A 5,787-nucleotide genomic window follows, 5' to 3' on the forward strand; every position below is an offset into this window, starting at 1 on the left:
ACTAAACTGTGGCAATAAGACAGCTAAACAACCCAGTTGCTGAACATGTCAATCAGCATGATGTGATTAACTTTAATGACATGTTTTACAACATATGCCATCTGGAGTCTTCTCACCAACACCACCATGTCTGAATTGTGCAGATGGGTACTCTCCCTACCAGATATTCTTTGTTAGTCCATATCCTACTGCCTATGCCCTTTCTTCTTCCCATTCCAGTACATGCACACCTTCTGCTTTGCCAATGCACCTACAGTTTACTTCCACTTCTCCACCTTCTCTCCTTTTCTCCTCTCCTCACCCTTTCACTTATCCCCCTGCTCCTCTCCTTGAGAGGGGGGGGGGGGGAGGAGCAGAAAAGAGGACAGAAATAGAGAAGTAAAACGGCTGTGGGTGTGTTGATGGAATAGAAGGCTTTGTAGTGCTGGAGTGGGAAAAGGGAAGGGTACAAATGGGTGAAGGAAGGTGACTAATGAAGGATGAGGCCGGGAGAGTTTTGGGAATGCATTACAGGTTGAGTTTCCTCCTATGCAGTTCAGAAAAGCTGGTGTTGGTGGGAAGGATCTAGATGGCACAGACTGTAAAACAAACATCAAAATGAAGAATGTTGTGATGGGCAGCATGCTCAGCAACTGGGTGGTCCAGTTACTTCTTGGCCATAATTTGTCAGTGGACACTCCTGTGGACAGAGAGCATATCCAAATAGCACAGAGCACAGTGGTTGCAGCTTAATTTGTACATCACATGACTGGTTTCACAGGTAGCTCTGCCTTTGATGGAATAGGTGATACTTGTGACTGGATGGGAGTAGGTGGCAATGGGAGGATGTGTTGGACAGGTCTTGGATTCAGGTGAGTTACAGGAATATGAGCCATGAGGCAAGGGGTTGCGAGGAGGGGGCTGAGGGGGATGGACAAGAATACTGTGTAGGTTCAATGGGCAATGAAATACTACTGTGGGTGGGTTGGGAAGGACAGGGGTAGGATGTTAGTGTGTGCATATGTGTTTGTTATCTAATTCAGAAAGCCTTTTGGCCAAAAGTCTCTTTGTTCCTCAGTCTTTTTGTAGTGCCTGTCTGTGACTCAGCATCTCCACTATATGGAAAGAAAATTTCTTTTACATCAGCACAATGTGCATGAGCACAAACATTTTTTGGCAGTTGGATCATTTATGGATTGTAATTATGAACTGGGTGAACATCAGACCTGTTCAGTAGATTTGGCACCCTGAGCCTTCCACTTCTCACATCTGAAGTAGTTTTGTGGGTTTAAATAATTGAAATGAATAAGTCATAGTAAATTTAAATTTTGCAAATACTCTAAAACCAAAAAATTATGCAAGAATTAATAAGAGCAGAAAGCTAAGTGCATTGTATGTGTAGACTGTTGATAGCTAGAGTGGTGGGGGCAATGGATAGATCAGAAAATAACATATAGAAAACTAAAAGGTAGTGAAAGAGAAATAGTAACTGGGAAGAAATGCTGAGACTGAAGAAATTAACATAAATTAAGATTGTGTCAGGGAAGAAACCAGATGGCATGAATGCTGAAACAGGCACCAAGGTCACAAAGCAAATTTAAATTTTGCAAATACTCTAAAACCATACTTCAGGAATGGACTCTAAACATTGGAAAATTAATTATAAAATATTCTGACCTAAACTGAGAAGCAAGTGTATTTTTTACAGTAAAATCACTTTCACTATCAGGCAAATAACTACTCATCTTACCTCACATAAGAATGTAATACACTGATACTGCCCCACATCTAAGTAGAATAAGAATCATAATGCTACTCCATCATGGTAGGTCCAAGCACAATAATGCTGACAAGGAAATGTACATGAAAGTGAAAAAGATTTACAGGTTTGAAATCAAGGCAGCTAAGTGCAAAGCAAATGATGCATATATACTGAACTCAGTAAATAAATGCAAAACTGCATGGGAAATTATTAAAACAGAAACTAACTGTGATAATAAAGTATACCAGACACCAATTCCACCTGATATACTAACTGTGCAGTTTGTCAGTCCTCAATCAGATAACAGCATAATGGAGAATGTGAGCAAGGCAGAGGCACTGCTGCCAGAAATGAACAGTAAGCAGACAGACAGCTTTCACTGGACTTGTGTAACTGAAAAGATGGTCAATGAATCAGTAGCTAAGCTTAGTAATTCTAGAACAGAGGATTACTAATGGTCTCTCAAATTATGTTATTACATACATTAGAAATCAAATTGTAATGCCACTGACTAAAATAATCAACAAAATTTTAAATTTAGTTATCCAGAATGTTTAAAAATATCTGTAGTTAAACCAGTACATAAGAAAGGAGATATAGCATTGCCAGTTAACTATCGACCAATATCACTTATACCCATAATATCAAAAACAATAGAATACTGCATGCATAAACAGATGAGTCAATATTTTGAACATAATAATAAACTCACCTCCTCACAGTATGGTTTCAGATCTAGCCTTTCTACAGTCAAAGCAGTTGAGAGTATGGTAGCAAAAATATACAATTGTTTTGAAAATAAAGATATTATCTGTGCAACATTGTTGGATCTCAGGAAACCTTTTGATAAGGACTCCCACAATATTCTCATAAAAAATCTCTACCATGAGAGAGAATGCTCTATGCCTAATGCAGTCATACTTGGACAATAGAAAACAGTTAGTTAAGGTAATTCATGTGATGCAGTGCTGTATGCTGATGACACAACACTCATCACTTGTGATACCAATCTTGAAAATGTGCAACACAGCATGGCAGTGGCAATGGAGAGGTGCACTACTTGGTTTGAGGCAAATGTACTGCAGAAGAGTGATAGTAAAACTGAAGCTATTGTATTCAACCCGAATGCTTCCAGTCATGGTAACAAAACAGTAAAATTATTAGGATTTCATAAAGATCAAAAGCTCAGCTAGGATACTTACAAAGGGAAGATATGTGGCAAATTGGCACGTGCCATATATCTGCTGTACAAGCTGAGGAGCAGTGTCAGTAAAGAACTTCTGTTGTATGCGTGTTTCGCATACTATGGACTACTATTATGGGGCAATTCCGTAGGCTCAAAATTAGTGTTTAAATGGCAAAAGAAAGCCATAAGGTGTATAGCAGAACTTAGCCCATATGAATGATGTCGAGATTATTTTAAGAAACTAAATATAGTGACAGTGCCTGGCCTATGTATTTACAACTGGCTTGTCTTCATTAAAGAAAATCAGAGTAAATTTGACTTAAGAAGAACAGTTCATGACCATAACATAAGATAAATGATGACTAACTGAAACCCTCAGCTGCCGACAGGTGTTTTTGATATACCTCGATGTGGACAGCTGAAAATGTGTGCCCCGACCGGGACTCGAACCCAGGATCTCCTGCTTACATGGCAGATGCTCTATCCATCTGAGCCACCGAGGACACAGATGAATAGCGCGACTGCAGGGACTTATCCCTTGCACGCTTCCCGTGAGACTCACATTCCCAACTGTCCACAATTCTACATATGTAATTTACCTTATAGGCATTTGCCCATTCACTCATTACTTGAGCATGCTTTGGCAATTCCCGTAAGAGTTTGGGCAACCTGTGCGCATTCGCACAGATGAAGGTCAATGGCTGGGTAGCCTGTAACTACACTCCTGGAAATTGAAATAAGAACACCGTGAATTCATTGTCCCAGGAAGGGGAAACTTTATTGACACATTCCTGGGGTCAGATACATCACATGATCACACTGACAGAACCACAGGCACATAGACACAGGCAACAGAGCATGCACAATGTCGGCACTAGTACAGTGTATATCCACCTTTCGCAGCAATGCAGGCTGCTATTCTCCCATGGAAACGATCGTAGAGATGCTGGAAGTAGTCCTGTGGAACGGCTTGCCATGCCATTTCCACCTGGCGCCTCAGTTGGACCAGCGTTCGTGCTGGACGTGCAGACCGCGTGAGACGACGCTTCATCCAGTCCCAAACATGCTCAATGGGGGACAGATCCGGAGATCTTGCTGGCCAGGGTAGTTGACTTACACCTTCTAGAGCACGTTGGGTGGCACGGGATACATGCGGATGTGCATTGTCCTGTTGGAACAGCAAGTTCCCTTGCCGGTCTAGGAATAGTAGAACGATGGGTTCGATGACGGTTTGGATGTACCGTGCACTATTCAGTGTCCCCTTGACGATCACCAGTGGTGTACCGCCAGTGTAGGAGATCGCTCCCCACACCATGATGGCAGGTGTTGGCCCTGTGTGCCTCGGTCATATGCAGTCCTGATTGTGGCGCTCACCTGCACGGTGCCAAACACGCATACGACCATCATTGGCACCAAGGCAGAAGCGACTCTCATCGCTGAAGACAACACGTCTCCATTCGTCCCTCCATTCACGCCTGTCGCGACACCACTGGAGGCGGGCTGCACGATGTTGGGGCGTGAGCAGAAGATGGCCTAACGGTGTGCGGGACCGTAGCCCAGCTTCATGGAGACAATTGCGAATGGTCCTCGCCGATACCCCAGGAGCAACAGTGTCCCTAATTTGCTGGGAAGTGGCGGTGCGGTCCCCTACGGCACTGCGTAGGATCCTACGGTCTTGGCGTGCATCCGTGCGTCGCTGCGGTCCGGTCCCAGGTCAACGGGCACGTGCACCTTCCGCCGACCACTGGCGACAACATCGATGTACTGTGGACACCTCACGCCCCACGTGTTGAGCAATTCGGCGGTACGTCCACCCGGCCTCCCGCATGCCCACTATACGCCCTCGCTCAAAGTCCGTCAACTGCACATACGGTTCACGTCCACGCTGTCGCGGTATGCTATCAGTGTTAAAGACTGCGATGGAGCTCCGTATGCCACGGCAAACTGGCTGACACTGACGGCGGCGGTGCACAAATGCTGCGTAGCTAGCGCCATTCGACGGCCAACACCGTGGTTCCTGGTGAGTCCGCTGTGCCGTGCGTGTGATCATTGCTTGTACAGCCCTCTCACAGTGTCCGGAGCAAGTATGGTGGGTCTGACACACCGGTGTCAATGTGTTCTTTTTTCCATTTCCAGGAGTGTATATATATGAAGACAGTAACTGTTCTCGAAAGAACAGATTACTGTTGTTGACCGTGCAGCTTTTCCCTGGAATAAATGATGACTAACTGAAACCCTCAGCTGCCGACAGGTGTTGTTGATATACCTCGATGTGGACAGCTGAAAATGTATGCCCCGACCGGGACTCGAACCCGGTGAATGGGCAAATGTCTATAAGGTAAATTACATATGTAGAATTGTGGACAGTTGGGAATGTGAATCTCACGGGAAGCGTGCAAGGGATAAGTCCCTGCAGTCGCGCTATTCATCTGTGTCCTCGGTGGCTCAGATGGATAGAGCATCTGCCATGTAAGCAGTAGATCCCGGGTTCGAGTCCCAGTCGGGGCACGCATTTTCAGCTGTCCACATCGAGGTATATTAACAACACCTGTCGGCAGCTGAGGGTTTCAGTTAGTCATAATTTATTCCAGGGAAAATCTGCATGGTCAACAACAGTAATCCGTTCTTTTGAGAACAGTTACTGTCTTCATACATACATACATAACATAAGAATTGGACATACAATTAATATGCCATATGCTAGGCTTGCAAGACACATAATAGCTACAAATATCTTGGTCCTGTCTACTTCAACAAATTACCTGAAAATGCCTACAGAGTGCCAGTAAATAAATTTAAAACTAGTCTTTCGAGGTGGTTCAAAAGTAAACTAATTTACTCTGCTCAAGAGTTCCTTGAG

At 44.1% G+C, this 5,787-nt stretch overlaps 1 non-coding gene across 1 annotated transcript; it reads right to left on the reverse strand.

The window, feature by feature from the left end:
• Positions 1–3,356: 3,356 nt before the first annotated feature.
• Trnat-ugu (transfer RNA threonine (anticodon UGU)) lies at positions 3,357–3,430 on the reverse strand. Its single transcript has one exon. It is a non-coding gene; the product is annotated as a tRNA-Thr (tRNA).
• Between the last annotated feature and the right edge of the window lie 2,357 nt (positions 3,431–5,787).

This window comes from Schistocerca cancellata, chromosome 1, assembly GCF_023864275.1.
Source record: "Schistocerca cancellata isolate TAMUIC-IGC-003103 chromosome 1, iqSchCanc2.1, whole genome shotgun sequence".
In the NCBI taxonomy this organism is placed as follows: Eukaryota; Metazoa; Arthropoda; class Insecta; order Orthoptera; family Acrididae; genus Schistocerca; species Schistocerca cancellata.